Below are 12,156 nucleotides of genomic sequence, written 5' to 3' on the forward strand. Positions count from 1 at the left end.
ACATTATAAACACTAGGGCATTGCCCGTACTATATCTATATCTAAAATTATATCCCCCCCCTCTATTTACATGAAATGGTTTGGTCCAAAGCGAACGGCTTGCGAGTACGGTGACAATCCCCCCCCTCTATTTACATGCAATGGTTTGGTCCAAAGCGAACGGCTTGCGAGTACGGTGACAATCCCCCCCCCCTCTATTTACATGAAATGGTTTGGTCCAAAGCGAACGGCTTCCGGAGTTTGGTAAAGAAATCGCCATCGCGTGCACAAACGCGCAGGAAAGCGAATGAATCGCAAATTCGTTTTTATTAGTTTTAAAACATAGTTTAACGCCAACATAGTTTGCAAACGTGAAATAAATGAATACGCTCTCAAATGTGCCATCCGAGGCAGAGTGTGTCCGCCACGTTCGGCACACGCGATAGTTCGCTGCTCTCTGATTGGTTGAATCGTTTTTTGGACATAGCTCGGTAAGTAATTGTCCGATTAATATTGTTGCGAATATGGAATTTGGCCTCCATATCCGCTTGTAAATATTCCCCTATTTTCTCCGATACTCCCCAACTCTCCCTTACCCCATTCCCTAGTCCCATTGTCTGTAAACAACACCCATTAGAGCCGATCTTCCCCTTCATCCCCCCATTAAATGTCGTGCCCAGGTCCCCCGCACCACACGTAGACAATTATAGGACATCTTGCTAGTTATTCTTAATCTATGTCAGTTAAGGACTTGTTTCCATTAATTATGACTCTTCGTTGCACCAGAATGTGATTATATGGCACCTGTTAGGAAGTTTAGGACCTCCCCATACCTCTCCGCATCTCTTCCCCATGAAGAAGCGCCAACTACAACAACAACAACAAAAGAGGGGGGCGGCGCGGTGACGGCATGGGGAGTGGGCGTCCTCCTTCCGGCTCGGTTAGCCACCATTGACCACGCGCTCCACGGGGTTACCACGAAGGGGCTCCCTGTCGGCCCCTCGTCAAGGGCGGAGCCGGTAACCCCCGCACCCAATGAGAAGCCATGGGCCGATGCCATCTGGGGCGGCGCTAACGAGCCGAGGGCGTGTCACTCCCCGCGGGAGATATACGCGGCCCCGCGCCGGACGTGAGGAGAGATGCGCCCCGAGCTTGGAAGGAAAAGACGCCACCCTCCCGAGCGCTGAGCGACCTCCCCAGCTTGAGACCAAAGTCGCGACCCACAAGCGCTGTGATACCTTCACGCATCTCTGGACACCACCGTACGTGATTCTGTCCCTGAGCCAGGTGCACCTGAGCCATCGCGACCTGCCTCCCCTTTTCATCAACCCCCGTGTGAGTCAGCATTTTGTCCCGTTTATCTGTGGTCTGTCTAGGGTTAATATAAGAGTGTGTCTAAGTGCCTGTCTTCCTATGCTGTCCCTCTTGTAGTTGTAATCTAACCTTTTTCCGTACGAATATACTTGAGAACTGAACCCCTGGTGTCGTATTGTGTCATTATAACCCAGCCGGGTGTCTTCTCTTTCCTATTGAGCCAGCATAGCGCGATTAGTCAACCCCGGGTGCAATCGGGGTAACTTGTACGGATACGGCGGCCATCCCGCTCGGCCCACCATACCATCAAAGTCGTATCTGTAACAATTGGTGTCGGGAGTGAGATTCGAGGCCCGACCAAATTTTGAAAAAAAAAAAAAAACGAATAGAGGAAAAAAAAAAAATTTGGTCAAAATTTGGAGCGGCCGAAATTTGTTTTGTTTTACGAAACTCGAATTTTGCAAGTCGCGCTATGGCGGATCAAGACGGCTGGGGTCCGGTAGGGGAGAGTGAGGCAGGGTCGGTCCAGGACCAAATTGAGGGACGTGAGGAGAGCGAAGCAGCGAGGGTAGCAGACGCGCAAAATGGCGCCTCGCTGGTCACCGCGCCCGTGACCGTGGCAGCGCCCCTGGTGGATCCGAACCTTTTTATGTTGCAAATGAGGGCCCTTATGGAACGAATAGAGGGCCAAATGGGGGTAATGAGGGACGAAGCGAGGGCTCAGAGTGAGCAAATGGGGGTAATGAGGGACGAAGCGAGGGGTACCAGTGAGGGGTTAGACAATAATTTTGAGGAGTTAGACAAGAAATTTGGGAAGATAGACAATAATTTTGAGGGGTTAGACAACGGGATAAAAGAAGTGAAAAATGGGTTAATGGGGGTAGAAAATAGAATGGCTGCCCAGGAGAATCAGATAGAGGGAGTGAAAAATGGGTTAGAGGGGTTAGAAAACAGTATGGAAGGCAAATTGAGGGACATGAGGGACCAAGCGGAAAGGGAAGTTAAACAAATGGAGCAGCAGATAGAGGGGGTCAGAATGGGGGTAGAAACCAAACTGGATGCTCACAGGGAGGAAATGGAGCAGATGAGGGTGGCATCTGGGCAGGAGATGCAAGTGATGGGAGAGGAGATCAGAAGAGGAGTGAGTGAGGAGGTCGGAGGAGTGCGCGAGGAGGTGAGGCACTGTAAGGAGCGCATGGAGAAAGAGGTGAGAAAGGGGACTGTAAAATTGCAAGGTGGTATAGAGGAGTTGACGCTGGGAGTAGAACAACTGACAGTGGGACAAAAGGAGTTGGGGGACCAGGTAAAGAAGAACACAGCGGTAATAGAGGGTTTAAAATCGACACAGAAAGAGATGAAAAAGGACGTAGGGGTAATTAAAAAAGAGTGCCAGACGGTACATGAGGACCTGACGAGGAAAATGGACAAGGTGGTAGAGGTAATGGAGGTTAAAGAGCGGGAGGTGCGGGAGCACATAGAAAAAAATAAAGTGGAGTTAGAGGAAGAACTTAAAGGGGCGCACGAAGAGATGAAGGAGATGAAGCAAAAATTAGAAGAAGTGGAAGAAGGGGTGAGCGAAATTAAGAAGCGACGGAGAGGGGATAAGAAAGAGATAAAGGAGGAAGTAAAAGAATTGGTCCAAAGTCTGTGTTCGGATCGTGATGATGTGCTCATTAACCGGATGAGGGATTCGCAGGTGATGGAGGAGAAGCGAAGAGAAAGAGGACCCGGTGTAAGTGGTGACCAATATGGTCGCGCGTATGATGCGCCAGGGGATTTAAGGAGCTTGGGGGTCGAGATGGACCCGGGTGTTCGTGAGAGGCCGTTGGTGAAGTGTGCGACAGGTCTGGTGTGCGAAAGAGGAGGTGTGCGAGAAAGTCCGACTCTGGGGTGTGTGAGGAAAAAGTGCGTGCCAAGGAGTGAGTGTGCTGGCGGGAGTGAGTCGGTCGTAGCGCGTGTGCGAGGGAGCACATGGAAGCGTGGTGTGGTGAGTGTTACAGAGGGTGTGACCGGAGAGTGTGCGCAAGAGTGTGCGCGAGAAAGGTGTGTGACGGACAGGTGCATGAGGAAAGAGTGCGCTGTCAGAAGTAAGGAAGAGTGTCCACCTGTGGTGAGTGTTACAGAGGGTGTAACGGGAGAGTGTGCGCGAGAAAGGTGTGTGACGGACAGGTGCATGAGGAAAGAGTGCGCTGTCAGAAGTAAGGAAGAGTGTCCACCTGTGGTGAGTGTTACAGAGGGTGTAACGGGAGAGTGTGCGCGAGAAAGGTGTGTGACGGACAGGTGCACGAGGAAGGAGTGCGCTGTCAAGAGTAAGGGTGAGTGTGCTGTCAAGAATGGAGGTGAGAGTAGTGAGAGTGACATGGAGCGTGAGTTAGTTGTGACAGGTGAGAGAGGATGTACACCTGGGATGGAAGGATGCACACCTGGAATGGTAGAGCGTGAGTGGGAATGCACGCTGGAGTTGGTGGTGAGGCACGTGGTTGGGTGTGTGAATGAGGGCACACCTGTGATTGTCACAGAGGAGGTGACAGAGGAGGGGGCGCGAAGCGGTGTATTGGTGAGGTGTGCGAGCAACGAATGTGTGCCAAAGTGTTCGGTGGTCAGGTGTGTGACCAAGGCTGTGAGTGGAATGAGGGTACCTGGGTGTGTAAGGAAAGGTACGAGGAGCATGGGCACGGCTGGAGGTGTGAGCAAGGAACGGGCTGCGGGGTGTAAGCGTCCAGGTGAAGCGTCGACGTTAGACGGGGTAGAGTTTAGAACGACTTATAGCCGAATCGGGCCCGCGGTGCGTGCCGGGCCTCGCTTTGAACGGCCGCGTCCAGGCTCCACTAGGCGGAGCTGGCAGCCCGATAGAAAGGGTCGTCATGGCGACCACTTTTTGGTGAGACGTGCCGGCAGGTCGAGATCGGGGCATTGGATGGCTCCACGCCGAGGTGGTGCGTGGGATCTCGGCACGGGTAAGCCCCCGTCCCTGCACCGAGTGCCGGACGCAGCCAGCCACTGGCACAGAACAACCAGCATCCATTGCTTGGCTTTACGAAGCCGGGCTTTGGACAGGGATTGGCGCACCGAGAGGTATTAGTGAGTCGACTGGGTGATGAGGTTAGTGTTTTGGACCCAAAATTAGAGAAAAACAAAATTTGATGATTGGCAAAGGATTGGCAGTAGTGATTGGCAGATGATGGGCAGTGATTGGCAAATTTTTGATTTGTTGAAATTTGATGTGCAAAATTGGTAGTGAGAGACCCCCGATGTGGTGGGATGGCATCCCTGCCACCCTTCCCATGAGTGGGGCAAAGGAGCAATAGTTTATGGGGTGTATGGCAGTGAAAACTAGCCCGGGTGGGTTAGGATATTGTGTGTAGGGATCTAGAGAAGATGACATTAGGTGACGTTAAGTTTAGTTAGTGACTGATACCTGTAGTGGGGACGCAGGTAGATTAGTATGGATGATAATGACGAGGGAGCGCAATAGTTTAAAGGGACGACTGGGAAGCGCAAGTTTCAGAAGGGAGTAGTTAGCTGAGATGATGCTGTGTGTGTGAGGATTGAACAGGTGTGATTGCACAGGTGTGCAACTGGACAGGTGTGTGGAGCAGTGTATGAGTAGTGAGTGTGTGGATCAGCGCAAATGCGCTTGGGGAGAGAAGGGTGCAGGTGGCACCAGGTGTGAGAGCACAGGGTGCAAGTACAGGTGTGTGGAGAGAGTTGGAGTAAGTGGTATGGAGTGGTGTGCGTGGTGCGAAGGTGTGGATGGGGGAAGAGTGGACCCCTTTCACGAGTACCCGGGGCGGGTAGTGTAAGTGTTAGGTAGAGGGTACAGGTAAATTGTGGTTGGATATTGGCATTTGTGGTGCGGTTGCAGAATGGTGTTGTGGATGGGTGCATTAGTGTTGTGGAAATGGCTGGGCGTGTAGCCTGTTAGTGTGTGTAGTTGGTTGGGCACTCCACCACTGTGAGGATGTCGGCCAGGTGAGGCCGCAGGTGGGCTCTGGGAGCCGGTAGAGTTGTGGATGGGGCCCGAGGATCCGGAGGATGGACCCGGGTAGCCCAGTGCCAGAGAGGGCACCGAGTGGGGAGAGTGCCAGAGGGCCTTCCCCAGGTAGTTAGGTTAGGGCAAGGAGCAGGTAAGCTCGGAGGCAACTGCAGTGGTGGAGGTGTGCAGGTGGGTAGACCCACTGGGAGAGGTACACGCCGCAGCCCAGAAATTGTGCGAGGGCACCGGGAGATGAATCGGGGGAGTGAGACCCCAAATTGAAGAGCACCACAGTTTGGCCAATGGGAATTGGTTTTTAGAACCCATAGTGTAAGAGGGCCAATGGTTTGGCCGGAGAGAGACCCCGGGTAGTGTAAAGTTGTTAAAGTCATTTAGGAGATAGTTAGGATTGATGAACCTGTCGCACCATACGCAGCCACTTACCTGTGGTGATGATGATGACTCCACACCTGTGTTTTCTTTGTTTGTGTTGCAGGAAATGAGATTGCTGTGAGGATTTGTGAGACGCATCACGACGTGGATGAGACATTGGGGTGATTCCATCTCTCCCTCCCTAGGAGGGACTGATGATGAATTGGTAATGGCAAATTTTGATGTTGAGTTGGAGATGGCAAATTTTGATGAGAGTTGAAAATGGCAAATTTGATTGGTTAGGAGGGAGAGAAGACGAATTTGGTATATGGGAGGAACGGGGAAGACAGTAGGGATGTTTGTTGATTTGTAAAGTAGATGTTTATGGGTAGTGTTGTGTTGTGTGGATACAGTAAGGGGTAAGGGAGGGGCCATGTAGGTTACCTGGTGGGGGGGGGGGGGGCGTACGATAGGAACGTACCTGTCTCACCTGGTTCCCATGTGCCCCCAGTGTGCATTACCTTATATTGCGTGCACTTTTGCGCCCTTACCACCTTACTCACTTGTTTGCTTCTTTTGTCTCCCACCTCCGAGGATCTGGCTTTGGGGTAGAGAGAGAGGAGAGAGAGGTGCTGGCTACGCAGTTGTGGGCCTGCACTTTCGCTGTTCGCTGCCTGGATCGGTACACCATATGGACCGCAATGTTTGTGGCCACCCACAATGGACCGCAGTTCGTTTGCGGCCAAGCACCACCCGGGGATGGACCTATGGATCAACGTGGCACCTATGCCATACAGGTGAACCACTAATAGTTAACACCACCAAGTGCACCACAAGAAGAGCAAGAGACACCTGCAGGGTTAGGGGTTGTTGAAGTTATTTTTATTCCAATGAACAATGGTGACTGCACCGATTGGTGGTGGGGTGGTGCTGTTGATGCTCGGGAAAGGGTGCTCTGCACGTTATTAAAGGCCGTCGGCCACAGAGCACTCGTGGGTTGGTGTATCGATGTTGGCAAGCGCGCTCTCTCTATGCATAACATCTGCATGTGTTCCTCCAAAAAAACAGGTCCTGGATCGTAGTGTAAATAGCAGCGTAGTCTTGTAAATAATGCTCCCTACCGGCTGTATGTTTAGTTTGAGAATTCTTTCCGGATTCGGTTATCCTGTGGGTGTGTTTCTGTGAGGAGAAGGGTGCAACGTCGCAGGGGGACATATTTACTCATTTGTGAATATCTGTAAAACTGTCGCACTCAGGGTAGAGTTAATAGTAGAGGGAACTACATTGCGTGCCACACTAAAGTAGGTAAAAATTTATCGGGTCGGGACGCCCCGAGGGTAGAGAAGGGTGCAATGTTGCGAATATGGAATTTGGCCTCCATATCCGCTTGTAAATATTCCCCTATTTTCTCCGATACTCCCCAACTCTCCCTTACCCCATTCCCTAGTCCCATTGTCTGTAAACAACACCCATTAGAGCCGATCTTCCCCTTCATCCCCCCATTAAATGTCGTGCCCAGGTCCCCCGCACCACACGTAGACAATTATAGGACATCTTGCTAGTTATTCTTAATCTATGTCAGTTAAGGACTTGTTTCCATTAATTATGACTCTTCGTTGCACCAGAATGTGATTATATGGCACCTGTTAGGAAGTTTAGGACCTCCCCATACCTCTCCGCATCTCTTCCCCATGAAGAAGCGCCAACTACAACAACAACAACAAAAGAGGGGGGCGGCGCGGTGACGGCATGGGGAGTGGGCGTCCTCCTTCCGGCTCGGTTAGCCACCATTGACCACGCGCTCCACGGGGTTACCACGAAGGGGCTCCCTGTCGGCCCCTCGTCAAGGGCGGAGCCGGTAACCCCCGCACCCAATGAGAAGCCATGGGCCGATGCCATCTGGGGCGGCGCTAACGAGCCGAGGGCGTGTCACTCCCCGCGGGAGATATACGCGGCCCCGCGCCGGACGTGAGGAGAGATGCGCCCCGAGCTTGGAAGGAAAAGACGCCACCCTCCCGAGCGCTGAGCGACCTCCCCAGCTTGAGACCAAAGTCGCGACCCACAAGCGCTGTGATACCTTCACGCATCTCTGGACACCACCGTACGTGATTCTGTCCCTGAGCCAGGTGCACCTGAGCCATCGCGACCTGCCTCCCCTTTTCATCAACCCCCGTGTGAGTCAGCATTTTGTCCCGTTTATCTGTGGTCTGTCTAGGGTTAATATAAGAGTGTGTCTAAGTGCCTGTCTTCCTATGCTGTCCCTCTTGTAGTTGTAATCTAACCTTTTTCCGTACGAATATACTTGAGAACTGAACCCCTGGTGTCGTATTGTGTCATTATAACCCAGCCGGGTGTCTTCTCTTTCCTATTGAGCCAGCATAGCGCGATTAGTCAACCCCGGGTGCAATCGGGGTAACTTGTACGGATACGGCGGCCATCCCGCTCGGCCCACCATACCATCAAAGTCGTATCTGTAACAATATGAAACCTTGAAAAGGCACATCCTCGGGTCCCCAGCAATATACCTGGCAAGTTAAAAGTATATCGGACCCGTGGTTGTCGAGAAACAGCGGTCACAGACAAACAAACGTACAAACGTACAGAGATTACTGGAATTATAGATAGACTAGGGCATGCCCGTACTATATCTATATCTAAAATTATATCCCCCCCCTCTATTTACATGAAATGGTTTGGTCCAAAGCGAACGGCTTGCGAGTGGTGACAATCCCCCCCCTCTATTTACATGCAATGGTTTGGTCCAAAGCGAACGGCTTCCGGAGTTTGGTAAAGAAATCGCCATCGCGTGCACAAACGCGCAGGAAAGCGAATGAATCGCAAATTCGTTTTTATTAGTTGTAAAACATAGTTTAACGCCAACATAGTTTGCAAACGTGAAATAAATGAATACGCTCTCAAATGTGCCATCCGAGGCAGAGTGTGCCCGCCACGTTCGGCACACGCGATCGTTCGCTGCTCTCTGATTGGTTGAATCGTTTTTTGGACATAGCTCGGTAAGTAATTGTCCGATTAATATGAAACCTTGAAAAGGCACATCCTCGGGTCCCCAGCAATATACCTGGCAAGTTAAAAGTATATCGGACCCGTGGTTGTCGAGAAACAGCGGTCACAGACAAACAAACGTACAGACAGACAGACAGAGATTACTGGAATTATAGATAGATGGAGAATTTTAGACCACAACCATCTCCTTCCCCACCAAGACTACCGGTAAAGAAAAAAGAAAAAAAAGAAAAAACACCCTTACACACTATTTGGGGTCATGCTGATCATATGTTGCAAGTCTGGATGTAATTGGGCCAGAACTGTAGGAGGAGTAGCGTGACAAACACAAACAAACAACCATCGGTCACAGAAGTATAACAATTTAAACCGAGATCAAGCATGGCACACGTCACCGCGCATGCGCAATAGCAAAATGGCAATTTCAAACATATGTATATGGAATAGTAGTTATGTCGGGAATTGAACAGAACTTGAGGGTACAATTCTGATATACTGTACAAGGAACTTGGACACCTTGGATACAGTTAAGATATACTGTACAAGGAACTTGGATATTGTGGATACAATTAGGATATACTGTACTTTACGAGTCGCGGAAGGCGAGAGAACGAGGCCATTCGTAGGGTTCGAAGTTGGTTTATTGTAACAGCAAGATCCAGCACACTCAACTCGAACGGAAGTCGGCACGCTTATATAAAGCCAAAAGCCCTCTTCGGAGGGCGTGGCTCCGGCAACCGCGCGTGCGTCACGTCCGCACAACCACAAGTCCAACAGGCCCGTGCACATGTATTATGCCCAAATAAGGTAATCACATAAGGTAACCGCCACATGCGGTTACCTGCACATAAGGTAACCGCCACATACGTCCCCCCAGAATGCACTCCACGGGCCTATGCGTAGGCCGAGGCGACCAAGGGGCTGGGCAAGTCCTCGGGGGAGGCTGCCGAGGTTTCTCGCGGGCCTCCCGAGGTTGCAGGGTCGGAGAAGTAGTTGCGGTTGTAGTTGTAGTTGCGCGAGGGTGACGAAGCAGCCATTCCGCTAACGTCAGCGCGCGCGAAGGTGACGAAGCAGCCGTTCCGCTAACGTCAGCACGCGCGAAGGTGACGAAGCAGCCGTTCCGCCAACGTTAGTGCGCGCGAAGGTGACGAAGCAGCCTTGCCTTCGGAGGGTCTTGGAGTAGGCTCGCCCCTCCGGTCGTAGAGGAGGAGCCGAGCGCGGTGCGCGAACCTCATAGTCATGGCCGTCGTCGTTACCGAAACTCCGGCATTTCGAAACCGCGTTCGAAACTGCGCCCGAAGCCGTGCGGGAGAAGCCGGCGTCACCAGCTTAGGTGGCTTCCCTGGTTAGGGCGCGCTTGCCGTGTTCGTTCGCAGCCCCCGAATCCGTGCGGGGGCAGTCGGAGGTCACCAGTTTAGGAGTCGCGGAAGGCGAGAGAACGAGGCCATTCGTAGGGTTCGAAGATGGTTTATTGTAACAGCAAGATCCAGCACACTAAACTCGAACGGAAGTCGGCACGCTTATATAAAGCCGAAAGCCCTCTTCGGAGGGCGTGGCTCCGGCAACCGCGCGTGCGTCACGTCCGCACAACCACAAGTCCAACAGGCCCGTGCACGTGTATTATGTCCAAATAAGGTAATCACATAAGGTAACCGCCACATGCGGTTAGCTGCACATAAGGTAACCGCCACAGTACCGTACTTACCGTACAATTAGGACACTACTTACCGTACAAGTAACTTGGACACACACCACATATACAATTATAATATACTGTACTGCACAAGAAAATTTGACACAGTGGATACAATTAGGCTTTACTGTACAGGGAACTTTGACACCTCACGGATACAATTAGGTTATACTGTACTGCGCAAGGATCTTGGACACACACCCCACGGATACAATTGTGATATTGTGGGAGCTGTGCTCGCACGATAAAGCCAGACAAAATGGACGACACAGGAACGAAGTTTCACCGAGCTATTTATTTAGCTCAAAACCAAAGAACTCAAAAGCACACTAAATCCGCCCCTCGAACGGGCGGCAATTTATATCGCAAACTGAACACACAAAAGCCACGCCTCTCAGGCGGGGCGTGGTGTGCAAAATAGGTAAGTCACGCCTCCCGACGGAGCGTGGTATGCAAGGCAAGTGTCGCCCGAGAAGCGCAAGTCTGGACACGCCCGGGCGAGTCCGGACACGTGACCGCTAGCCGGTTGCGTCATCGGCCGGTGCACGGTAATTGTGTCATGCTTCCGGTAACCGCTACATGCGCCCCCCCCCCCGAATTAACCTGCACCAGCAGAGTCAGTTTGAGGGGGGGCCGGATGACCCGGCCGAAACGACCCCTGGTGATTCGTGTGGGGTGGTAGGTGGCATGGCGGTGGATGGTCGGGCGGGGGGCTTGGTTGACGGGGACGGCCCCGTCGTGGAGGAAGGGCCAACCATGGAGGTTGATCGAGTTCCAAATGGGCCGGCTTGAGGCGGTCCACGGAGATGCGGTCCGGCTTGCCACCGATGTCGACGATGAATGACTTGTCGTCCCTCTGCAGGACCCGGAAAGGTCCATCGTACGGCGGCCGGAGCGGTCGCCGGTGTGCGTCGTGCCAGATAAAAACGTACTCCGCAGTGCGAAGTGCTGGGGGGACATGGGGTTGGGGCCAGCCGTGGTGGGACGTGCGCACGGGGGCAAATCTCCTGGCGGCCTCCTGGAGGTCCGAGCGTTGGCGAGCCGCGGACCAGGGGCCGGTCGCGTCAGGGATGAATTCGCCCGGCACGCGCAGTGGCTGGCCGTAGACCAGCTCGGAGGTGGAAGCCTGGAGGTCCTCTTTAGGGGCCGTTCGGAGGCCCAATAGGACCCACGGGAGCCTGTCGGCCCAACCGTCGTCCTGGAGTCTGGCTCTGAGAGCGGCCTTCATCGAGCGGTGGAACCGCTCGCACAAGCCGTTGGCTTGGGGGTGGTAGGCCGTGGTGCGGTGAAGCTTGACCCCCAAGGCCTGGGCGACCGTGCCCCAAAGCTCGGAGGTGAATTGCGGGCCTCTGTCGGAGATGTCCGAGGGCGCGCCAAAACGGGCAATCCAAGTGCCAATGAAGGCCTGCGCCACGTCGGCGGATGTTGTTGATGCCAGCGGGACGGCCTCCGGCCACCTGGTGGTCCTGTCCACCATCGTGAGGAGGTGGGTGAAGCCCCGCGAGGAGGGAAGGGGTCCCACCAGGTCCACATTGACGTGGTCGAAGCGCCGCGTGGGCACGTCGAATGGTGCCAATGGGGCCTGGGTGGACCTTCGCACGCTGGCAGGCGACACAGGCATTGGCCCAGTCACGGACGTCCTTACGGAGCCCGTGCCAGACGAACTTTGCTGCCACGAGCTTCTGTGATGCTTTCCGGCCCCGGGTGGGAAAGGCCGTGGAGGGCGTCAAAAATGTGCCGCTGCCATCCGGTGGGCACGATGGGGCGAGGTTGGCCCAGGGAAACGTCGCACAGGAGA

This window comes from Myxine glutinosa, chromosome 8 (genome assembly GCF_964187855.1).
Source record: "Myxine glutinosa chromosome 8, kmMyxGlut1.1, whole genome shotgun sequence".
Taxonomy (NCBI): Eukaryota; Metazoa; Chordata; class Myxini; order Myxiniformes; family Myxinidae; genus Myxine; species Myxine glutinosa.